General features: G+C 44.1%; 7 non-coding genes across 7 annotated transcripts; all 7 read right to left on the bottom strand.

Moving 5' to 3' along the window:
• Positions 1-15: 15 nt before the first annotated feature.
• Positions 16-87, bottom strand: TRNAE-UUC (transfer RNA glutamic acid (anticodon UUC)). The gene has a single exon. It is a non-coding gene; the product is annotated as a tRNA-Glu (tRNA).
• Positions 88-5,941: 5,854 nt separating this feature from the next.
• Positions 5,942-6,013, bottom strand: TRNAE-UUC (transfer RNA glutamic acid (anticodon UUC)). The gene has a single exon. It is a non-coding gene; the product is annotated as a tRNA-Glu (tRNA).
• A 2,881-nt stretch (positions 6,014-8,894) lies between these two features.
• On the bottom strand, positions 8,895-8,966 carry TRNAE-UUC (transfer RNA glutamic acid (anticodon UUC)). Its single transcript has one exon. It is a non-coding gene; the product is annotated as a tRNA-Glu (tRNA).
• A 2,891-nt stretch (positions 8,967-11,857) lies between these two features.
• On the bottom strand, positions 11,858-11,929 carry TRNAE-UUC (transfer RNA glutamic acid (anticodon UUC)). Its single transcript has one exon. It is a non-coding gene; the product is annotated as a tRNA-Glu (tRNA).
• Positions 11,930-14,819: 2,890 nt separating this feature from the next.
• TRNAE-UUC (transfer RNA glutamic acid (anticodon UUC)) lies at positions 14,820-14,891 on the bottom strand. Its single transcript has one exon. It is a non-coding gene; the product is annotated as a tRNA-Glu (tRNA).
• A 5,854-nt stretch (positions 14,892-20,745) lies between these two features.
• On the bottom strand, positions 20,746-20,817 carry TRNAE-UUC (transfer RNA glutamic acid (anticodon UUC)). The gene has a single exon. It is a non-coding gene; the product is annotated as a tRNA-Glu (tRNA).
• A 2,881-nt stretch (positions 20,818-23,698) lies between these two features.
• TRNAE-UUC (transfer RNA glutamic acid (anticodon UUC)) lies at positions 23,699-23,770 on the bottom strand. The gene has a single exon. It is a non-coding gene; the product is annotated as a tRNA-Glu (tRNA).
• Between the last annotated feature and the right edge of the window lie 2,119 nt (positions 23,771-25,889).

Raw genomic sequence — 25,889 nt, 5'->3', positions numbered from 1 at the left:
AAAAAAAATATGGATTTCCCATACCGGGAGTCGAACCCAGGCCGCCTGGGGGAAAACCAGGAATCCTAACCGCTAGACCATATGGGAACTGTGAACTTTTTATACAGCTTAGTGTATGTGAGGTGTCTCCCAAGGTCACACTGCATTCCGTACACTGAGAGTTATATTCTTCTTCTCAGTAGTACACAATCAATTGGGGTAACAGACACCTCACTTCTGACAAAAGAGAAGGAATGACCAGAAGTCATCATTTCTGTCACAACCTGTCAGGTCTCATTATTTACAACCTTAGAGCTTCTACACATACACAGAGCCCAGGACACGGAGGACAGCAGCAGTCCCTGCATTCACTTTTACTAACCCCTCCCCTTGAGCCAGAGAAAGCCACGCCCCTCCTGTAGGACACTCCTGGGTTTCCTCACCAGACTGATGGCCCCACAGACCCCTCTCCAGTTATCTTCCAGCTGCTTCCTTGACGACACTCCCCTGCACCTGTCACAGGCTCCAGGCTGCCCTCCTGGGGCTCGAGTTATACTCCTTCTCTATCTACTAACAGCACCGACTCCAGTCCTGACACTGGATTGGTTCACACAGAGAAGAAACAGCTCAGAAGTAGTCTGGGTTGTTCCCAGTTACCTGCATCTTCACAGAGTGACTGCCAGGGGGCAGCACAGCCAAAGCACTCACAGCCCACAAGGCTATAAATCATCAATTGGATGTCAGCAGCCTTGTCAGAGGCACAGAGACTAGTAATTCCAAAATATTTTGGGTTCAGCAGAGGAAGAAGCAAGTGCTGAGCTGAAGTGGTCACTGCTGTTTTGTCACAACACCAGACATATGTTCTTAAAAGCATGTAAGCGCACATTCTTAGGCATTCTCGGTCGTCTTCTCCCTTTCTGACATTATACCAATTGTATACACCCGAATGGAGAAAAGTTAAAATATAAGGTACTAGGAATATGCGCCAAAGGTAGGCAAATTAAACATTTCATGTACAAATATTACCATATTTATTGATGTAAAATGTAAACAAGTTAGACCGAAAATATGTGTGTGTGTTTACAAAGGATGTCTAAAGTGTATGCTGTGAGGTCAGGTTGCAGTTCACTACTTGCACTTGTGCCTTTCACAAGTGTGAGTACCCAGTTACACTAATGTCTGCTCTGACTTGTTATTCTGAGAGTCATGTGCTAAAGGGGGGCTTCCACCCTAGTTTGAGGGACCAGAGTACGAATGCCCCAGGGCACAGGAAGTACACAGTCCTCATTGATACAACTGTGGCCCAGTAACTTCTGACTGCCCTTTGACCCCACAGACTGGCACATATATGTCATCAGACTATAGCACCGTGGTACATATGCACACATGTGCATGTACACGTCAGCCAGTTTTTTATTCATTTATGTGCTAATACTGTTCAGCATCAGGATGTGATGTCGAAGGAGACTGGTGGAGAGCACCGAAATCTCTGGTATTTCAAGACAAAACTAGAGACCTTTTCACACTCATATACTGCTCCAGGCAGATCTTCCACTGCAAATGCAAGTTATATGAGTCCAGCTGAAAACTGTTTATTTTTGGGTACTTGCTTTAGTCAAAGGTTACCATTTGCAACTCACAAAAAAAAAGCAAAGGGCAATTTCATACATTAACACTTTGGTAAAGTCGTTCTTTCACACCGTACATTTCTGCAAGTTTCTCTCTCCTTGTAAGTTATCCGGTGTGAAGGCCAAGTGGAGTCAGGTCCACACTGTGCATTTTACAGTTGTGTAGCCAGAGTAGAGAGGTGTCCACACAGACACAGGACGTAGACAACACCTGTGTGTAGCATCAAGTGTCCCCAGCAACGCCTATAGAATAATGTATAGATGCCCCCAAACCGCAGAAACCACGAGGGGAATGAAAAGAGGAAGAGACGGGTTATGTCAGAGATACAAATGGTTTCCTGCTCAAGACCTGCAATAAATTAAAACAAAAGTATTATTACAAACATTCCAGGTCCTACCGATATTGGAACTCAGATTGCTGGATTCAGAGTCCAGAGTGCTAATCATTACACGATGGAACCAACGTCCACGATCCTCAACCCTAGGAGTCCTGAAGCAGTGTCAGTCGCCACCTACTGTCTATCGCTTGAATTCGTTCACACTGTAAATCAAACATGACAAATCCAACAGCACAACTAAAATGTGTATTTCACAAGTACTAACATAAAAACAGAAATATACTTTTGCTGATGCAGAAACAAAGAAAACGTCTCGTCTGATGCTTTGAAATCTCCATTTAGCATGGCCCCTTAACTAACCACCAAGAGTCTTTGCACGGCTGGGAACCTTCGTAAAAGGGTCAGTGGGTCACTGTGAATGCAGCAGATATTCACCCCTGTATTTCTTACAAAGAAGCAGAGTTTTATCCCAGGTACAGGAGGCATCTCTGGTGTCTGATACTACCGGTAGTGTTCAGCCTACCCTCTCTGAGAGAGCAGCAGTGAGGGTACAAAGCACACTGGTTGCAAAATGTGGACACTGCAAACAACAGCTGCAATATCACAGATGATATAAAACACATAAAGTACTCAAGTCTTATACTAGAAACAACACAGCAGGGGAATCATGTCATGAAACAAATGATGAACCCACAGTATGGATGGGGCAGGTAATAAAATCCGAATTTCCATTGGTGGGACCACAGTCAATTGCTGCCTTCTTCTCTGTGCCCCGGTCTCTTTATATAATCTGTACTTTTTGTTGTGCAATAATAGAAAAACAAGGAATAACCCTTCATAGTATTAATGTACAGGTCAAGGGCTGGGGAGAGAGGGCTGTAGATTTGGGGGTCGGTGTAAACCTCTGACGGCATTAGATGGAAGCAGAAGACAAAGCAAGTGACATTTATTAAGACTTTAGGTGCATTTAGGTTTATAGAAAAAAACTGAGAAAGATTAAAATGTCTGAGTAGTGAAAAAAAAAAATATGGATTTCTCATACCGGGACTCGAACCCGGGCCACCTGGATGAAAACCAGGAATCCTAACGGCTAGACGATATGGGAACTGTGAACTTTTTATACAGCTTAGTGTATGTGAGGTGTCTCCCAAGGTCACACTGCATTCCGTACACTGAGAGTTATATTGTTCTTCTCAGTAGTACACAATCAATTGGGGTAACAGACACCTCACTTCTGACAAAAGAGAAGGAATGACCAGAAGTCATCATTTATGCCACAACCTGTCAGGTCTCATTATTTACAACCTTAGAGCTTCTACACATACACAGAGCCCAGGACACGGAGGACAGCAGCAGTCCCTGCATTCACTATTACTAACCCCTCCCCTTGAGCCAGACAAAGCCACGCCCCTCCCGTAGGACACTCCTGGGTTTCCTCACCAGACTGATGGCCCCACAGACCCCTCTCCAGTTATCTTCCAGCTGCTTCCTTGACGACACTCCCCTGCACCTGTCATAGGCTCCAGGCTGCCCTCCTGGGGCTCGAGTTATACTCCTTCTCTATCTACTAACAGCACCGACTCCAGTCCTGACACTGGATTGGTTCACACAGAGAAGAAACAGCTCAGAAGCAGTCTGGGTTGTTCCCAGGTACCTGCATCTTCACAGAGTGACCGCCAGGGGGCAGCACAGCCAAAGCACTCACAGCCCACAAGGCTACAAATCATCAATTCGATGTCAGCAGCCTTGTCAGAGGCGCAGAGACTAGTAATTCCACAATATTTTGGGACAGCAGAGGAAGAAGCAAGTGCTGAGCTGAAGTGGTCACTGCTGTTTTGTCACAACACCAGACATATGTTCTTAAAAGCATGTAAGCACACATTCTTAGGAATTCTCGGTCGTCTTCTCCCTTTCTGACATTATACCAATTGTATACACCCGAATGGAGAAAAGTTAAAATATAAGGTACTAGGAATATGCGCCAAAGGTAGGCAAATTAAACATTTCAAGTACAAATATTACCATATTTATTGATGTAAAATGTAAACAAGTTAGACTGAAAATATGTGTGTGTGTTTACAAAGGATGTCTAAAGTGTATGCTGTGAGGTCAGGTTGCAGTTCACTACTTGCACTTGTGCCTTTCACAAGCGTGAGTACCCAGTTACACTAATGTCTGCTCTGACTTGTTATTCTGAGAGTCATGTGCTAAAGGGGGGCTTCCACCCTAGTTTGAGGGACCAGAGTACGAATGCCCCAGGGCACAGGAAGTACACAGTCCTCATCGATACAACTGTGGCCCAGTAACTTCTGACTGCCCTTTGACCCCACAGACTGGCACATATATGACATCAGACTATAGCACTGTGGTACATATGCACATATGTGCATGTACACGTCAGCCAGTTTTTTATTCATTTATGTGCTAATTCTGTTCAGCATCAGGATGTGATGTCGAAAGAGACTGGTGGAGAGCGCCGAAGTCTCTGGTATTTCAAGACAAAACTAGAGACCTTTTCACACTCATATCCTGCTCCAGGCAGATCTTCCACTGCAAATGCAAGTTATATGAGTCCAGCTGAAAACTGTTTATTTTTGGGTACTTGCTTTAGTCAAAGGTTACCATTTGCAACTCACAAAAAAAAAGCAAAGGGCAATTTCATACATTAACACTTTGGTAAAGTCGTTCTTTCACACCGTACATTTCCGTAAGTTTCTCTTTCCTTGTAAGTTATCCGGTGTGAAGGCCAAGTGGAGTCAGGTCCACACTGTGCATCTTACAGTTGTGTAGCCAGAGTAGAGAGGTGTCCACACAGACACAGGACGTAGACAACACCTGTGTGTAGCATCAAGTGTCCCCAGCAACGCCTATAGTATAATGTATAGATGCCCCCAAACCACAGAAACCACGAGGGGAATGAAAAGAGGAAGAGACGGGTTATGTCAGAGATACAAATGGTGTCCTGCTCAAGACCTGCAATAAATTAAAACAAAAGTATTATTACAAACATTCCAGGTCCTACCGATATTGGAACTCAGATTGCTGGATTCAGAGTCCAGAGTGCTAATCATTACACGGTGGAACCAACGTCCACGATCCTCAACCCTAGGAGTCCTGAAGCAGTGTCAGTCGCCACCTACTGTCTATCGCTTGAATTCGTTCACACTGTAAATCAAACATGACAAATCCAACAGCACAACTAAAATGTGTATTTCACAAGTAATAACATAAAAACAGAAATATACTTTTGCTGATGCAGAAACAAAGAAAACGTCTTGTCTGATGCTTCAAAATCTCCATTTAGCATGGCCCCTTAACTAACCACCAAGAGTCTTTGCACGGCTGGGAACCTTTGTAAAAGGGTCAGTGGGTCACTGTGAATGCAGCAGATCTTCACCCCTGTATTTCTTACAAAGAAGCAGAGTTTTATTCCAGGTACAGGAGGCATCTCTGGTGTCTGATACTACTGGTAGTGTTCAGCCTACCCTCTCTGAGAGAGCAGCAGTGAGGGTACAAAGCACACTGGTTGCAAAATGTGGACACTGCAAACAACAGCTGCAATATCACAGATGATATAAAACACATAAAGTACTCAAGTCTTATACTAGAAACAACACAGCAGGGGAATCATGTCATAAAACAAATGATGAACCCACAGTATGGACGGGGCAGGTAATAAAATGCGAATTTCCCATGATGGGACCACAGTCAATTGCTGCCTTCTTCTCTGTGCCCCGGTCTCTTTATATAATCTGTACTTTTTGTTGTGCAATAAAAGAAAAACAAGGAATAACCCTTCATAGTATTAATGTACAGGTCAAGGGCTGGGGAGAGAGGGCTGTAGATTTGGGGGTCGGTGTAAACCTCTGACGGCATTAGATGGAAGCAGAAGACAAAGCAAGTGACATTTATTAAGACTTTAGGTGCATTTAGGTTTATAGAAAAAAACTGAGAAAGATTAAAATGTCTGAGTAGTGAAGAAAAAAAAATATGGATTTCCCATACCGGGAGTCGAACCCAGGCCGCCTGGGTGAAAACCAGGAATCCTAACCGCTAGACCTTATGGGAACTGTGAACTTTTTATACAGCTTAGTGTATGTGAGGTGTCTCCCAAGGTCACACTGCATTCCGTACACTGAGAGTTATATTGTTCTTCTCAGTAGTACACAATCAATTGGGGTAACAGACACCTCACTTCTGACAAAAGAGAAGGAATGACCAGAAGTCATCATTTATGCCACAACCTGTCAGGTCTCATTATTTACAACCTTAGAGCTTCTACACATACACAGAGCCCAGGACACGGAGGACAGCAGCAGTCCCTGCATTCACTATTACTAACCCCTCCCCTTGAGCCAGACAAAGCCACGCCCCTCCCGTAGGACACTCCTGGGTTTCCTCACCAGACTGATGGCCCCACAGACCCCTCTCCAGTTATCTTCCAGCTGCTTCCTTGACGACACTCCCCTGCACCTGTCACAGGCTGCCCTCCTGGGGCTCGAGTTATACTCCTTCTCTATCTACTAACAGCACCGACTCCAGTCCTGACACTGGATTGGTTCACACAGAGAAGAAACAGCTCAGAAGTAGTCTGGGTTGTTCCCAGGTACCTGCATCTTCACAGAGTGACTGCCAGGGGGCAGCACAGCCAAAGCACTCACAGCCCACAAGGCTACAAATCATCAATTGGATGTCAGCAGCCTTGTCAGAGGCGCAGAGACTAGTAATTCCACAATATTTTGGGACAGCAGAGGAAGAAGCAAGTGCTGAGCTGAAGTGGTCACTGCTGTTTTGTCACAACACCAGACATATGTTCTTAAAAGCATGTAAGCACACATTCTTAAGAATTCTCGGTATTCTTCTCCCTTTCTGACATTATACCAATTGTATACAGCCGAATGGAGAAAAGTTAAAATATAAGGTACTAGGAATATGCGCCAAAGGTAGGCAAATTAAACATTTCAAGTACAAATACTACCATATTTATTGTTGTAAAATGTAAACAAGTTAGACTGAAAATATGTGTGTGTGTTTACAAAGGATGTCTAAAGTGTATGCTGTGAGGTCAGGTTGCAGTTCACTACTTGCACTTGTGCCTTTCACAAGTGTGAGTACCCAGTTACACTAATGTCTTCTCTGACTTGTTATTCTGAGAGTCATGTACTAAAGGGGGGCTTCCACCCTAGTTTGAGGGACCAGAGTACGAATGCCCCAGGGCACAGGAAGTACACAGTCCTCATTGATACAACTGTGGCCCAGTAACTTCTGACTGCCCTTTGACCCCACAGACTGGCACATGTATGTCATCAGACTATAGCACCGTGGTACATATGCACACATGTGCATGTACACGTCAGCCAGTTTTTTATTCATTTATGTGCTAATACTGTTCAGCATCAGGATGTGATGTCGAAGGAGACTGTTAGAGAGCTCCGAAGTCTCTGGTATTTCAAGACAAAACTAGAGACCTTTTCACACTCATATACTGCTCCAGGCAGATCTTCCACTGCAAATGCAAGTTATATGAGTCCAGCTGAAAACTGTTTATTTTTGGGTACTTGCTTTAGTCAAAGGTTACCATTTGCAACTCACAAAAAAAAAGCAAAGGGCAATTTCATACATTAACACTTTGGTAAAGTCGTTCTTTCACACCGTACATTTCCGTAAGTTTCTCTCTCCTTGTAAGTTATCCGGTGTGAAGGCCAAGTGGAGTCAGGTCCACACTGTGCATCTTACAGTTGTGTAGCCAGAGTAGAGAGGTGTCCACACAGACACAGGACGTAGACAACACCTGTGTGTAGCATCAAGTGTCCCCAGCAACGCCTATAGAATAATGTATAGATGCCCCCAAACCGCAGAAACCACGAGGGGAATGAAAAGAGGAAGAGACGGGTTATGTCAGAGATACAAATGGTTTCCTGCTCAAGACCTGCAATAAATTAAAACAAAAGTATTATTACAAACATTCCAGGTCCTACCGATATTGGAACTCAGATTGCTGGATTCAGAGTCCAGAGTGCTAATCATTACACAATGGAACCAACGTCCACGATCCTCAACCCTAGGAGTCCTGAAGCAGTGTCAGTCGCCACCTACTGTCTATCGCTTGAATTCGTTCACACTGTAAATCAAACATGACAAATCCAACAGCACAACTAAAATGTGTATTTCACAAGTAATAACATAAAAACAGAAATATACTTTTGCTGATGCAGAAACAAAGAAAACGTCTCGTCTGATGCTTCGAAATCTCTATTTAGCATGGCCCCTTAACTAACCACCAAGAGTCTTTGCACGGCTAGGAACCTTTGTAAAAGGGTCAGTGGGTCACTGTGAATGCAGCAGATCTTCACCCCTGTATTTCTTACAAAGAAGCAGAGTTTTATTCCAGGTACAGGAGGCATCTCTGGTGTCTGATACTACCGGTAGTGTTCAGCCTACCTCTCTGAGAGAGCAGCAGTGAGGGTACAACGCACACTGGTTGCAAAATGTGGACACTGCAAACAACAGCTGCAATATCACAGATGATATAAAACACATAAAGTACTCAAGTCTTATACTAGAAACAACACAGCAGGGGAATCATGTCATAAAACAAATGATGAACCCACAGTATGGACGGGGCAGGTAATAAAATGCGAATTTCCCATGGTGGGACCACAGTCAATTGCTGCCTTCTTCTCTGTGCCCCGGTCTCTTTATATAATCTGTACTTTTTGTTGTGCAATAAAAGAAAAACAAGGAATAACCCTTCATAGTATTAATGTACAGGTCAAGGGCTGGGGAGAGAGGGCTGTAGATTTGGGGGTCGGTGTAAACCTCTGACGGCATTAGATGGAAGCAGAAGACAAAGCAAGTGACATTTATTAAGACTTTAGGTGCATTTAGGTTTATAGAAAAAAAATGAGAAAGATTAAAATGTCTGAGTAGTGAAAAAAAAAAAATGCAATTCCCATACCGGGAGTCGAACCCGGGCCGCCTGGGTGAAAACCAGGAATCCTAACCGCTAGACCATATGGGAACTGTGAACTTTTTATACAGCTTAGTGTATGTGAGGTGTCTCCCAAGGTCACACTGCATTCCGTACACTGAGAGTTATATTGTTCTTCTCAGTAGTACACAATCAATTGGGGTAACAGACACCTCACTTCTGACAAAAGAGAAGGAATGACCAGAAGTCATCATTTCTGCCACAACCTGTCAGGTCTCATTATTTACAACCTTAGAGCTTCTACACATACACAGAGCCCAGGACACGGAGGACAGCAGCAGTCCCTGCATTCACTATTACTAACCCCTCCCCTTGAGCCAGACAAAGCCACGCCCCTCCCGTAGGACACTCCTGGGTTTCCTCACCAGACTGATGGCCCCACAGACCCCTCTCCAGTTATCTTCCAGCTGCTTCCTTGACGACACTCCCCTGCACCTGTCACAGGCTCCAGGCTGCCCTCCTGGGGCTCGAGTTATACTCCTTCTCTATCTACTAACAGCACCGACTCCAGTCCTGACACTGGATTGGTTCACACAGAGAAGAAACAGCTCAGAAGCAGTCTGGGTTGTTCCCAGGTACCTGCATCTTCACAGAGTGACTGCCAGGGGGCAGCACAGCCAAACCACTCACAGCCCACAAGGCTACAAATCATCAATTGGATGTCAGCAGCCTTGTCAGAGGCGCAGAGACTAGTAATTCCACAATATTTTGGGACAGCAGAGGAAGAAGCAAGTGCTGAGCTGAAGTGGTCACTGCTGTTTTGTCACAACACCAGACATATGTTCTTAAAAGCATGTAAGCACACATTCTTAGGAATTCTCGGTCGTCTTCTCCCTTTCTGACATTATACCAATTGTATACACCCGAATGGAGAAAAGTTAAAATATAAGGTACTAGGAATATGCACCAAAGGTAGGCAAATTAAACATTTCAAGTACAAATATTACCATATTTATTGATGTAAAATGTAAACAAGTTAGACTGAAAATATGTGTGTGTGTTTACAAAGGATGTCTAAAGTGTATGCTGTGAGGTCAGGTTGCAGTTCACTACTTGCACTTGTGCCTTTCACAAGCGTGAGTACCCAGTTACACTAATGTCTGCTCTGACTTGTTATTCTGAGAGTCATGTGCTAAAGGGGGGCTTCCACCCTAGTTTGAGGGACCAGAGTACGAATGCCCCAGGGCACAGGAAGTACACAGTCCTCATCGATACAACTGTGGCCCAGTAACTTCTGACTGCCCTTTGACCCCACAGACTGGCACATATATGACATCAGACTATAGCACTGTGGTACATATGCACATATGTGCATGTACACGTCAGCCAGTTTTTTATTCATTTATGTGCTAATTCTGTTCAGCATCAGGATGTGATGTCGAAAGAGACTGGTGGAGAGCGCCGAAGTCTCTGGTATTTCAAGACAAAACTAGAGACCTTTTCACACTCATATACTGCTCCAGGCAGATCTTCCACTGCAAATGCAAGTTATATGAGTCCAGCTGAAAACTGTTTATTTTTGGGTACTTGCTTTAGTCAAAGGTTACCATTTGCAACTCACAAAAAAAAAGCAAAGGGCAATTTCATACATTAACACTTTGGTAAAGTCGTTCTTTCACACCGTACATTTCCGTAAGTTTCTCTTTCCTTGTAAGTTATCCGGTGTGAAGGCCAAGTGGAGTCAGGTCCACACTGTGCTTCTTACAGTTGTGTAGCCAGAGTAGAGAGGTGTCCACACAGACACAGGACGTAGACAACACCTGTGTGTAGCATCAAGTGTCCCCAGCAACGCCTATAGTATAATGTATAGATGCCCCCAAACCACAGAAACCACGAGGGGAATGAAAAGAGGAAGAGACGGGTTATGTCAGAGATACAAATGGTGTCCTGCTCAAGACCTGCAATAAATTAAAACAAAAGTATTATTACAAACATTCCAGGTCCTACCGATATTGGAACTCAGATTGCTGGATTCAGAGTCCAGAGTGCTAATCATTACACGGTGGAACCAACGTCCACGATCCTCAACCCTAGGAGTCCTGAAGCAGTGTCAGTCGCCACCTACTGTCTATCGCTTGAATTCGTTCACACTGTAAATCAAACATGACAAATCCAACAGCACAACTAAAATGTGTATTTCACAAGTAATAACATAAAAACAGAAATATACTTTTGCTGATGCAGAAACAAAGAAAACGTCTCGTCTGATGCTTCAAAATCTCCATTTAGCATGGCCCCTTAACTAACCACCAAGAGTCTTTGCACGGCTGGGAACCTTTGTAAAAGGGTCAGTGGGTCACTGTGAATGCAGCAGATCTTCACCCCTGTATTTCTTACAAAGAAGCAGAGTTTTATTCCAGGTACAGGAGGCATCTCTGGTGTCTGATACTACTGGTAGTGTTCAGCCTACCCTCTCTGAGAGAGCAGCAGTGAGGGTACAAAGCACACTGGTTGCAAAATGTGGACACTGCAAACAACAGCTGCAATATCACAGATGATATAAAACACATAAAGTACTCAAGTCTTATACTAGAAACAACACAGCAGGGGAATCATGTCATAAAACAAATGATGAACCCACAGTATGGACGGGGCAGGTAATAAAATGCGAATTTCCCATGGTGGGACCACAGTCAATTGCTGCCTTCTTCTCTGTGCCCCGGTCTCTTTATATAATCTGTACTTTTTGTTGTGCAATAAAAGAAAAACAAGGAATAACCCTTCATAGTATTAATGTACAGGTCAAGAGCTGGGGAGAGAGTGCAGTAGATTTGGGGGTCGGTGTAAACCTCTGACGGCATTAGATGGAAGCAGAGGACAAAGCAAGTGACATTTATTAAGACTTTAGGTGCATTTAGGTTTATAGGAAAAAACTGAGAAAGATTAAAATGTCTGAGTAGTGAAGAAAAAAAAATATGGATTTCCCATACCGGGAGTCGAACCCAGGCCGCCTGGGGGAAAACCAGGAATCCTAACCGCTAGACCATATGGGAACTGTGAACTTTTTATACAGCTTAGTGTATGTGAGGTGTCTCCCAAGGTCACACTGCATTCCGTACACTGAGAGTTATATTCTTCTTCTCAGTAGTACACAATCAATTGGGGTAACAGACACCTCACTTCTGACAAAAGAGAAGGAATGACCAGAAGTCATCATTTCTGTCACAACCTGTCAGGTCTCATTATTTACAACCTTAGAGCTTCTACACATACACAGAGCCCAGGACACGGAGGACAGCAGCAGTCCCTGCATTCACTATTACTAACCCCTCCCCTTGAGCCAGACAAAGCCACGTCCCTCCCGTAGGACACTCCTGGGTTTCCTCACCAGACTGATGGCCCCACAGACCCCTCTCCAGTTATCTTCCAGCTGCTTCCTTGACAACACTCCCCTGCACCTGTCACAGGCTCCAGACTGCCCTCCTGGGGCTCGAGTTATACTCCTTCTCTATCTACTAACAGCACCGACTCCAGTCCTGACACTGGATTGGTTAACACAGAGAAGAAACAGCTCAGAAGTAGTCTGGGTTGTTCCCAGGTACCTGCATCTTCACAGAGTGACTGCCAGGGGGCAGCACAGCCAAAGCACTCACAGCCCACAAGGCTACTAATCATCAATTGGATGTCAGCAGCCTTGTCAGAGGCGCAGAGACTAGTAATTCCACAATATTTTGGGACAGCAGAGGAAGAAGCAAGTGCTGAGCTGAAGTGGTCACTGCTGTTTTGTCACAACACCAGACATATGTTGTTAAAAGCATGTAAGCGCACATTCTTAGGAATTCTCGGTCGTCTTCTCCCTTTCTGACATTATACCAATTGTATACACCCGAATGGAGAAAAGTTAAAATATAAGGTACTAGGAATATGCGCCAAAGGTAGGCAAATTAAACATTTCAAGTACAAATATTACCATATTTATTGATGTAAAATGTAAACAAGTTAGACTGAAAATATGTGTGTGTGTTTACAAAGGATGTCTAAAGTGTATGCTGTGAGGTCAGGTTGCAGTTCACTACTTGCACTTGTGCCTTTCACAAGTGTGAGTACCCAGTTACACTAATGTCTGCTCTGACTTGTTATTCTGAGAGTCATGTGCTAAAGGGGGGCTTCCACCCTAGTTTGAGGGACCAGAGTACGAATGCCCCAGGGCACAGGAAGTACACAGTCCTCATTGATACAACTGTGGCCCAGTAACTTCTGACTGCCCTTTGACCCCACAGACTGGCACATATATGTCATCAGACTATAGCACCGTGGTACATATGCACACATGTGCATGTACACGTCAGCCAGTTTTTTATTCATTTATGTGCTAATACTGTTCAGCATCAGGATGTGATGTCGAAGGAGACTGGTGGAGAGCACCGAAATCTCTGGTATTTCAAGACAAAACTAGAGACCTTTTCACACTCATATACTGCTCCAGGCAGATCTTCCACTGCAAATGCAAGTTATATGAGTCCAGCTGAAAACTGTTTATTTTTGGGTACTTGCTTTAGTCAAAGGTTACCATTTGCAACTCACAAAAAAAAAGCAAAGGGCAATTTCATACATTAACACTTTGGTAAAGTCGTTCTTTCACACCGTACATTTCCGTAAGTTTCTCTCTCCTTGTAAGTTATCCGGTGTGAAGGCCAAGTGGAGTCAGGTCCACACTGTGCATCTTACAGTTGTGTAGCCAGAGTAGAGAGGTGTCCACACAGACACAGGACGTAGACAACACCTGTGTGTAGCATCAAGTGTCCCCAGCAACGCCTATAGAATAATGTATAGATGCCCCCAAACCGCAGAAACCACGAGGGGAATGAAAAGAGGAAGAGATGGGTTATGTCAGAGATACAAATGGTTTCCTGCTCAAGACCTGCAATAAATTAAAACAAAAGTATTATTACAAACATTCCAGGTCCTACCGATATTGGAACTCAGATTGCTGGATTCAGAGTCCAGAGTGCTAATCATTACAGGATGGAACCAACGTCCACGATCCTCAACCCTAGGAGTCCTGAAGCAGTGTCAGTCGCCACCTACTGTCTATCGCTTGAATTCGTTCACACTGTAAATCAAACATGACAAATCCAACAGCACAACTAAAATGTGTATTTCACAAGTACTAACATAAAAACAGAAATATACTTTTGCTGATGCAGAAACAAAGAAAACGTCTCGTCTGATGCTTTGAAATCTCCATTTAGCATGGCCCCTTAACTAACCACCAAGAGTCTTTGCACGGCTGGGAACCTTCGTAAAAGGGTCAGTGGGTCACTGTGAATGCAGCAGATCTTCACCCCTGTATTTCTTACAAAGAAGCAGAGTTTTATTCCAGGTACAGGAGGCATCTCTGGTGTCTGATACTACCGGTAGTGTTCAGCCTACCCTCTCTGAGAGAGCAGCAGTGAGGGTACAAAGCACACTGGTTGCAAAATGTGGACACTGCAAACAACAGCTGCAATATCACAGATGATATAAAACACATAAAGTACTCAAGTCTTATACTAGAAACAACACAGCAGGGGAATCATGTCATGAAACAAATGATGAACCCACAGTATGGATGGGGCAGGTAATAAAATGCGAATTTCCCATGGTGGGACCACAGTCAATTGCTGCCTTCTTCTCTGTGCCCCGGTCTCTTTATATAATCTGTACTTTTTGTTGTGCAATAATAGAAAAACAAGGAATAACCCTTCATAGTATTAATGTACAGGTCAAGGGCTGGGGAGAGAGGGCTGTAGATTTGGGGGTCGGTGTAAACCTCTGACGGCATTAGATGGAAGCAGAAGACAAAGCAAGTGACATTTATTAAGACTTTAGGTGCATTTAGGTTTATAGAAAAAAACTGAGAAAGATTAAAATGTCTGAGTAGTGAAAAAAAAAAATATGGATTTCCCATACCGGGAGTCAAACCCAGGCCGCCTGGGTGAAAACCAGGAATCCTAACCGCTAGACCATATGGGAACGGTGAACTTTTTATACAGCTTAGTGTATGTGAGGTGTCTCCCAAGGTCACAATGCATTCCGTACACTGAGAGTTATATTCTTCTTCTCAGTAGTACACAATCAATTGGGGTAACAGACACCTCACTTCTGACAAAAGAGAAGGAATGACCAGAAGTCATCATTTCTGCCACAACCTGTCAGGTCTTATTATTTACAACCTTAGAGCTTCTGCACATACACAGAGCCCAGGACACGGAGGACAGCAGCAGTCCCTGCATTCACTATTACTAACCCCTCCCCTTGAGCCAGACAAAGCCACGCCCCTCCCGTAGGACACTCCTGGGTTTCCTCACCAGACTGATGGCCCCACAGACCCCTCTCCAGTTATCTTCCAGCTGCTTCCTTGACGACACTCCCCTGCACCTGTCACAGGCTCCAGGCTGCCCTCCTGGGGCTCGAGTTATACTCCTTCTCTATCTACTAACAGCACCGACTCCAGTCCTGACACTGGATTGGTTCACACAGAGAAGAAACAGCTCAGAAGTAGTCTGGGTTGTTCCCAGTTACCTGCATCTTCACAGAGTGACTGCCAGGGGGCAGCACAGCCAAAGCACTCACAGCCCACAAGGCTATAAATCATCAATTGGATGTCAGCAGCCTTGTCAGAGGCACAGAGACTAGTAATTCCAAAATATTTTGGGTTCAGCAGAGGAAGAAGCAAGTGCTGAGCTGAAGTGGTCACTGCTGTTTTGTCACAACACCAGACATATGTTCTTAAAAGCATGTAAGCGCACATTCTTAGGCATTCTCGGTCGTCTTCTCCCTTTCTGACATTATACCAATTGTATACACCCGAATGGAGAAAAGTTAAAATATAAGGTACTAGGAATATGCGCCAAAGGTAGGCAAATTAAACATTTCATGTACAAATATTACCATATTTATTGATGTAAAATGTAAACAAGTTAGACCGAAAATATGTGTGTGTGTTTACAAAGGATGTCTAAAGTGTATGCTGTGAGGTCAGGTTGCAGTTCACTACTTGCACTTGTGCCTTTCACAAGTGTGAGTACCCAGTTACACTAATGTCTGCTCTGACTTGTTATTCTGAGAGTCATGTGCTAAAGGGGGGCTTCCACCCTAGTTTGAGGGACCAGAGTACGAATGCCCCAGGGCACAGGAAGTACACAGTCCTCATTGATACAACTGTGGCCCAGTAACTTCTGACTGCCCTTTGACCCCACAGACTGGCACATATATGTCATCAGACTATAGCACCGTGGTACATATGCACACATGTGCATGTACACGTCAGCCAGTTTTTTATTCATTTATGTGCTAATACTGTTCAGCATCAGGATGTGATGTCGAAGGAGACTGGTGGAGAGCACCGAAATCTCTGGTATTTCAAGACAAAACTAGAGACCTTTTCACACTCATATACTGCTCCAGGCAGATCTTCCACTGCAAATGCAAGTTATATGAGTCCAGCTGAAAACTGTTTATTTTTGGGTACTTGCTTTAGTCAAAGGTTACCATTTGCAACTCACAAAAAAAAAGCAAAGGGCAATTTCATACATTAACACTTTGGTAAAGTCGTTCTTTCACACCGTACATTTCTGCAAGTTTCTCTCTCCTTGTAAGTTATCCGGTGTGAAGGCCAAGTGGAGTCAGGTCCACACTGTGCATTTTACAGTTGTGTAGCCAGAGTAGAGAGGTGTCCACACAGACACAGGACGTAGACAACACCTGTGTGTAGCATCAAGTGTCCCCAGCAACGCCTATAGAATAATGTATAGATGCCCCCAAACCGCAGAAACCACGAGGGGAATGAAAAGAGGAAGAGACGGGTTATGTCAGAGATACAAATGGTTTCCTGCTCAAGACCTGCAATAAATTAAAACAAAAGTATTATTACAAACATTCCAGGTCCTACCGATATTGGAACTCAGATTGCTGGATTCAGAGTCCAGAGTGCTAATCATTACACGATGGAACCAACGTCCACGATCCTCAACCCTAGGAGTCCTGAAGCAGTGTCAGTCGCCACCTACTGTCTATCGCTTGAATTCGTTCACACTGTAAATCAAACATGACAAATCCAACAGCACAACTAAAATGTGTATTTCACAAGTACTAACATAAAAACAGAAATATACTTTTGCTGATGCAGAAACAAAGAAAACGTCTCGTCTGATGCTTTGAAATCTCCATTTAGCATGGCCCCTTAACTAACCACCAAGAGTCTTTGCACGGCTGGGAACCTTCGTAAAAGGGTCAGTGGGTCACTGTGAATGCAGCAGATATTCACCCCTGTATTTCTTACAAAGAAGCAGAGTTTTATTCCAGGTACAGGAGGCATCTCTGGTGTCTGATACTACCGGTAGTGTTCAGCCTACCCTCTCTGAGAGAGCAGCAGTGAGGGTACAAAGCACACTGGTTGCAAAATGTGGACACTGCAAACAACAGCTGCAATATCACAGATGATATAAAACACATAAAGTACTCAAGTCTTATACTAGAAACAACACAGCAGGGGAATCATGTCATGAAACAAATGATGAACCCACAGTATGGATGGGGCAGGTAATAAAATCCGAATTTCCCATGGTGGGACCACAGTCAATTGCTGCCTTCTTCTCTGTGCCCCGGTCTCTTTATATAATCTGTACTTTTTGTTGTGCAATAATAGAAAAACAAGGAATAACCCTTCATAGTATTAATGTACAGGTCAAGGGCTGGGGAGAGAGGGCTGTAGATTTGGGGGTCGGTGTAAACCTCTGACGGCATTAGATGGAAGCAGAAGACAAAGCAAGTGACATTTATTAAGACTTTAGGTGCATTTAGGTTTATAGAAAAAAACTGAGAAAGATTAAAATGTCTGAGTAGTGAAAAAAAAAAATATGGATTTCTCATACCGGGACTCGAACCCGGGCCACCTGGATGAAAACCAGGAATCCTAACGGCTAGACGATATGGGAACTGTGAACTTTTTATACAGCTTAGTGTATGTGAGGTGTCTCCCAAGGTCACACTGCATTCCGTACACTGAGAGTTATATTGTTCTTCTCAGTAGTACACAATCAATTGGGGTAACAGACACCTCACTTCTGACAAAAGAGAAGGAATGACCAGAAGTCATCATTTATGCCACAACCTGTCAGGTCTCATTATTTACAACCTTAGAGCTTCTACACATACACAGAGCCCAGGACACGGAGGACAGCAGCAGTCCCTGCATTCACTATTACTAACCCCTCCCCTTGAGCCAGACAAAGCCACGCCCCTCCCGTAGGACACTCCTGGGATTCCTCACCAGACTGATGGCCCCACAGACCCCTCTCCAGTTATCTTCCAGCTGCTTCCTTGACGACACTCCCCTGCACCTGTCATAGGCTCCAGGCTGCCCTCCTGGGGCTCGAGTTATACTCCTTCTCTATCTACTAACAGCACCGACTCCAGTCCTGACACTGGATTGGTTCACACAGAGAAGAAACAGCTCAGAAGCAGTCTGGGTTGTTCCCAGGTACCTGCATCTTCACAGAGTGACCGCCAGGGGGCAGCACAGCCAAAGCACTCACAGCCCACAAGGCTACAAATCATCAATTCGATGTCAGCAGCCTTGTCAGAGGCGCAGAGACTAGTAATTCCACAATATTTTGGGACAGCAGAGGAAGAAGCAAGTGCTGAGCTGAAGTGGTCACTGCTGTTTTGTCACAACACCAGACATATGTTCTTAAAAGCATGTAAGCACACATTCTTAGGAATTCTCGGTCGTCTTCTCCCTTTCTGACATTATACCAATTGTATACACCCGAATGGAGAAAAGTTAAAATATAAGGTACTAGGAATATGCGCCAAAGGTAGGCAAATTAAACATTTCAAGTACAAATATTACCATATTTATTGATGTAAAATGTAAACAAGTTAGACTGAAAATATGTGTGTGTGTTTACAAAGGATGTCTAAAGTGTATGCTGTGAGGTCAGGTTGCAGTTCACTACTTGCACTTGTGCCTTTCACAAGCGTGAGTACCCAGTTACACTAATGTCTGCTCTGACTTGTTATTCTGAGAGTCATGTGCTAAAGGGGGGCTTCCACCCTAGTTTGAGGGACCAGAGTACGAATGCCCCAGGGCACAGGAAGTACACAGTCCTCATCGATACAACTGTGGCCCAGTAACTTCTGACTGCCCTTTGACCCCACAGACTGGCACATATATGACATCAGACTATAGCACTGTGGTACATATGCACATATGTGCATGTACACGTCAGCCAGTTTTTTATTCATTTATGTGCTAATTCTGTTCAGCATCAGGATGTGATGTCGAAAGAGACTGGTGGAGAGCGCCGAAGTCTCTGGTATTTCAAGACAAAACTAGAGACCTTTTCACACTCATATCCTGCTCCAGGCAGATCTTCCACTGCAAATGCAAGTTATATGAGTCCAGCTGAAAACTGTTTATTTTTGGGTACTTGCTTTAGTCAAAGGTTACCATTTGCAACTCACAAAAAAAAAGCAAAGGGCAATTTCATACATTAACACTTTGGTAAAGTCGTTCTTTCACACCGTACATTTCCGTAAGTTTCTCTTTCCTTGTAAGTTATCCGGTGTGAAGGCCAAGTGGAGTCAGGTCCACACTGTGCATCTTACAGTTGTGTAGCCAGAGTAGAGAGGTGTCCACACAGACACAGGACGTAGACAACACCTGTGTGTAGCATCAAGTGTCCCCAGCAACGCCTATAGTATAATGTATAGATGCCCCCAAACCACAGAAACCACGAGGGGAATGAAAAGAGGAAGAGACGGGTTATGTCAGAGATACAAATGGTGTCCTGCTCAAGACCTGCAATAAATTAAAACAAAAGTATTATTACAAACATTCCAGGTCCTACCGATATTGGAACTCAGATTGCTGGATTCAGAGTCCAGAGTGCTAATCATTACACGGTGGAACCAACGTCCACGATCCTCAACCCTAGGAGTCCTGAAGCAGTGTCAGTCGCCACCTACTGTCTATCGCTTGAATTCGTTCACACTGTAAATCAAACATGACAAATCCAACAGCACAACTAAAATGTGTATTTCACAAGTAATAACATAAAAACAGAAATATACTTTTGCTGATGCAGAAACAAAGAAAACGTCTTGTCTGATGCTTCAAAATCTCCATTTAGCATGGCCCCTTAACTAACCACCAAGAGTCTTTGCACGGCTGGGAACCTTTGTAAAAGGGTCAGTGGGTCACTGTGAATGCAGCAGATCTTCACCCCTGTATTTCTTACAAAGAAGCAGAGTTTTATTCCAGGTACAGGAGGCATCTCTGGTGTCTGATACTACTGGTAGTGTTCAGCCTACCCTCTCTGAGAGAGCAGCAGTGAGGGTACAAAGCACACTGGTTGCAAAATGTGGACACTGCAAACAACAGCTGCAATATCACAGATGATATAAAACACATAAAGTACTCAAGTCTTATACTAGAAACAACACAGCAGGGGAATCATGTCATAAAACAAATGATGAACCCACAGTATGGACGGGGCAGGTAATAAAATGCGAATTTCCCATGATGGGACCACAGTCAATTGCTGCCTTCTTCTCTGTGCCCCGGTCTCTTTATATAATCTGTACTTTTTGTTGTGCAATAAAAGAAAAACAAGGAATAACCCTTCATAGTATTAATGTACAGGTCAAGGGCTGGGGAGAGAGGGCTGTAGATTTGGGGGTCGGTGTAAACCTCTGACGGCATTAGATGGAAGCAGAAGACAAAGCAAGTGACATTTATTAAGACTTTAGGTGCATTTAGGTTTATAGAAAAAAACTGAGAAAGATTAAAATGTCTGAGTAGTGAAGAAAAAAAAATATGGATTTCCCATACCGGGAGTCGAACCCAGGCCGCCTGGGTGAAAACCAGGAATCCTAACCGCTAGACCTTATGGGAACTGTGAACTTTTTATACAGCTTAGTGTATGTGAGGTGTCTCCCAAGGTCACACTGCATTCCGTACACTGAGAGTTATATTGTTCTTCTCAGTAGTACACAATCAATTGGGGTAACAGACACCTCACTTCTGACAAAAGAGAAGGAATGACCAGAAGTCATCATTTATGCCACAACCTGTCAGGTCTCATTATTTACAACCTTAGAGCTTCTACACATACACAGAGCCCAGGACACGGAGGACAGCAGCAGTCCCTGCATTCACTATTACTAACCCCTCCCCTTGAGCCAGACAAAGCCACGCCCCTCCCGTAGGACACTCCTGGGTTTCCTCACCAGACTGATGGCCCCACAGACCCCTCTCCAGTTATCTTCCAGCTGCTTCCTTGACGACACTCCCCTGCACCTGTCACAGGCTGCCCTCCTGGGGCTCGAGTTATACTCCTTCTCTATCTACTAACAGCACCGACTCCAGTCCTGACACTGGATTGGTTCACACAGAGAAGAAACAGCTCAGAAGTAGTCTGGGTTGTTCCCAGGTACCTGCATCTTCACAGAGTGACTGCCAGGGGGCAGCACAGCCAAAGCACTCACAGCCCACAAGGCTACAAATCATCAATTGGATGTCAGCAGCCTTGTCAGAGGCGCAGAGACTAGTAATTCCACAATATTTTGGGACAGCAGAGGAAGAAGCAAGTGCTGAGCTGAAGTGGTCACTGCTGTTTTGTCACAACACCAGACATATGTTCTTAAAAGCATGTAAGCACACATTCTTAAGAATTCTCGGTATTCTTCTCCCTTTCTGACATTATACCAATTGTATACAGCCGAATGGAGAAAAGTTAAAATATAAGGTACTAGGAATATGCGCCAAAGGTAGGCAAATTAAACATTTCAAGTACAAATACTACCATATTTATTGTTGTAAAATGTAAACAAGTTAGACTGAAAATATGTGTGTGTGTTTACAAAGGATGTCTAAAGTGTATGCTGTGAGGTCAGGTTGCAGTTCACTACTTGCACTTGTGCCTTTCACAAGTGTGAGTACCCAGTTACACTAATGTCTTCTCTGACTTGTTATTCTGAGAGTCATGTACTAAAGGGGGGCTTCCACCCTAGTTTGAGGGACCAGAGTACGAATGCCCCAGGGCACAGGAAGTACACAGTCCTCATTGATACAACTGTGGCCCAGTAACTTCTGACTGCCCTTTGACCCCACAGACTGGCACATGTATGTCATCAGACTATAGCACCGTGGTACATATGCACACATGTGCATGTACACGTCAGCCAGTTTTTTATTCATTTATGTGCTAATACTGTTCAGCATCAGGATGTGATGTCGAAGGAGACTGTTAGAGAGCTCCGAAGTCTCTGGTATTTCAAGACAAAACTAGAGACCTTTTCACACTCATATACTGCTCCAGGCAGATCTTCCACTGCAAATGCAAGTTATATGAGTCCAGCTGAAAACTGTTTATTTTTGGGTACTTGCTTTAGTCAAAGGTTACCATTTGCAACTCACAAAAAAAAAGCAAAGGGCAATTTCATACATTAACACTTTGGTAAAGTCGTTCTTTCACACCGTACATTTCCGTAAGTTTCTCTCTCCTTGTAAGTTATCCGGTGTGAAGGCCAAGTGGAGTCAGGTCCACACTGTGCATCTTACAGTTGTGTAGCCAGAGTAGAGAGGTGTCCACACAGACACAGGACGTAGACAACACCTGTGTGTAGCATCAAGTGTCCCCAGCAACGCCTATAGAATAATGTATAGATGCCCCCAAACCGCAGAAACCACGAGGGGAATGAAAAGAGGAAGAGACGGGTTATGTCAGAGATACAAATGGTTTCCTGCTCAAGACCTGCAATAAATTAAAACAAAAGTATTATTACAAACATTCCAGGTCCTACCGATATTGGAACTCAGATTGCTGGATTCAGAGTCCAGAGTGCTAATCATTACACAATGGAACCAACGTCCACGATCCTCAACCCTAGGAGTCCTGAAGCAGTGTCAGTCGCCACCTACTGTCTATCGCTTGAATTCGTTCACACTGTAAATCAAACATGACAAATCCAACAGCACAACTAAAATGTGTATTTCACAAGTAATAACATAAAAACAGAAATATACTTTTGCTGATGCAGAAACAAAGAAAACGTCTCGTCTGATGCTTCGAAATCTCTATTTAGCATGGCCCCTTAACTAACCACCAAGAGTCTTTGCACGGCTAGGAACCTTTGTAAAAGGGTCAGTGGGTCACTGTGAATGCAGCAGATCTTCACCCCTGTATTTCTTACAAAGAAGCAGAGTTTTATTCCAGGTACAGGAGGCATCTCTGGTGTCTGATACTACCGGTAGTGTTCAGCCTACCTCTCTGAGAGAGCAGCAGTGAGGGTACAACGCACACTGGTTGCAAAATGTGGACACTGCAAACAACAGCTGCAATATCACAGATGATATAAAACACATAAAGTACTCAAGTCTTATACTAGAAACAACACAGCAGGGGAATCATGTCATAAAACAAATGATGAACCCACAGTATGGACGGGGCAGGTAATAAAATGCGAATTTCCCATGGTGGGACCACAGTCAATTGCTGCCTTCTTCTCTGTGCCCCGGTCTCTTTATATAATCTGTACTTTTTGTTGTGCAATAAAAGAAAAACAAGGAATAACCCTTCATAGTATTAATGTACAGGTCAAGGGCTGGGGAGAGAGGGCTGTAGATTTGGGGGTCGGTGTAAACCTCTGACGGCATTAGATGGAAGCAGAAGACAAAGCAAGTGACATTTATTAAGACTGTAGGTGCATTTAGGTTTATAGAAAAAAAATGAGAAAGATTAAAATGTCTGAGTAGTGAAAAAAAAAAAATGCAATTCCCATACCGGGAGTCGAACCGGGGCCGCCTGGGTGAAAACCAGGAATCCTAACCGCTAGACCATATGGGAACTGTGAACTTTTTATACAGCTTAGTGTATGTGAGGTGTCTCCCAAGGTCACACTGCATTCCGTACACTGAGAGTTATATTGTTCTTCTCAGTAGTACACAATCAATTGGGGTAACAGACACCTCACTTCTGACAAAAGAGAAGGAATGACCAGAAGTCATCATTTCTGCCACAACCTGTCAGGTCTCATTATTTACAACCTTAGAGCTTCTACACATACACAGAGCCCAGGACACGGAGGACAGCAGCAGTCCCTGCATTCACTATTACTAACCCCTCCCCTTGAGCCAGACAAAGCCACGCCCCTCCCGTAGGACACTCCTGGGTTTCCTCACCAGACTGATGGCCCCACAGACCCCTCTCCAGTTATCTTCCAGCTGCTTCCTTGACGACACTCCCCTGCACCTGTCACAGGCTCCAGGCTGCCCTCCTGGGGCTCGAGTTATACTCCTTCTCTATCTACTAACAGCACCGACTCCAGTCCTGACACTGGATTGGTTCACACAGAGAAGAAACAGCTCAGAAGCAGTCTGGGTTGTTCCCAGGTACCTGCATCTTCACAGAGTGACTGCCAGGGGGCAGCACAGCCAAAGCACTCACAGCCCACAAGGCTACAAATCATCAATTGGATGTCAGCAGCCTTGTCAGAGGCGCAGAGACTAGTAATTCCACAATATTTTGGGACAGCAGAGGAAGAAGCAAGTGCTGAGCTGAAGTGGTCACTGCTGTTTTGTCACAACACCAGACATATGTTCTTAAAAGCATGTAAGCACACATTCTTAGGAATTCTCGGTCGTCTTCTCCCTTTCTGACATTATACCAATTGTATACACCCGAATGGAGAAAAGTTAAAATATAAGGTACTAGGAATATGCGCCAAAGGTAGGCAAATTAAACATTTCAAGTACAAATATTACCATATTTATTGATGTAAAATGTAAACAAGTTAGACTGAAAATATGTGTGTGTGTTTACAAAGGATGTCTAAAGTGTATGCTGTGAGGTCAGGTTGCAGTTCACTACTTGCACTTGTGCCTTTCACAAGTGTGAGTACCCAGTTACACTAATGTCTTCTCTGACTTGTTATTCTGAGAGTCATGTACTAAAGGGGGGCTTCCACCCTAGTTTGAGGGACCAGAGTACGAATGCCCCAGGGCACAGGAAGTACACAGTCCTCATTGATACAACTGTGGCCCAGTAACTTCTGACTGCCCTTTGACCCCACAGACTGGCACATGTATGTCATCAGACTATAGCACCGTGGTACATATGCACACATGTGCATGTACACGTCAGCCAGTTTTTTATTCATTTATGTGCTAATACTGTTCAGCATCAGGATGTGATGTCGAAGGAGACTGTTAGAGAGCGCCGAAGTCTCTGGTATTTCAAGACAAAACTAGAGACCTTTTCACACTCATATACTGCTCCAGGCAGATCTTCCACTGCAAATGCAAGTTATATGAGTCCAGCTCAAAACTGTTTATTTTTGGGTACTTGCTTTAGTCAAAGGTTACCATTTGCAACTCACAAAAAAAAAGCAAAGGGCAATTTCATACATTAACACTTTGGTAAAGTCGTTCTTTCACACCGTACATTTCCGTAAGTTTCTCTCTCCTTGTAAGTTATCCGGTGTGAAGGCCAAGTGGAGTCAGGTCCACACTGTGCATCTTACAGTTGTGTAGCCAGAGTAGACAGGTGTCCACACAGACACAGGACGTAGACAACACCTGTGTGTAGCATCAAGTGTCCCCAGCAACGCCTATAGAATAATGTATAGATGCCCCCAAACCGCAGAAACCACGAGGGGAATGAAAAGAGGAAGAGACGGGTTATGTCAGAGATACAAATGGTTTCCTGCTCAAGACCTGCAATAAATTAAAACAAAAGTATTATTACAAACATTCCAGGTCCTACCGATATTGGAACTCAGATTGCTGGATTCAGAGTCCAGAGTGCTAATCATTACACGATGGAACCAACGTCCACGATCCTCAACCCTAAGAGTCCTGAAGCAGTGTCAGTCGCCACCTACTGTCTATCGCTTGAATTCGTTCACACTGTAAATCAAACATGACAAATCCAACAGCACAACTAAAATGTGTATTTCACAAGTAAT

This window comes from Pleurodeles waltl, unplaced genomic scaffold, assembly GCF_031143425.1.
Source record: "Pleurodeles waltl isolate 20211129_DDA unplaced genomic scaffold, aPleWal1.hap1.20221129 scaffold_39, whole genome shotgun sequence".
NCBI classification, from domain to species: domain Eukaryota; kingdom Metazoa; phylum Chordata; class Amphibia; order Caudata; family Salamandridae; genus Pleurodeles; species Pleurodeles waltl.
This window is presented reverse-complemented; position numbering and strand designations above follow the sequence as displayed.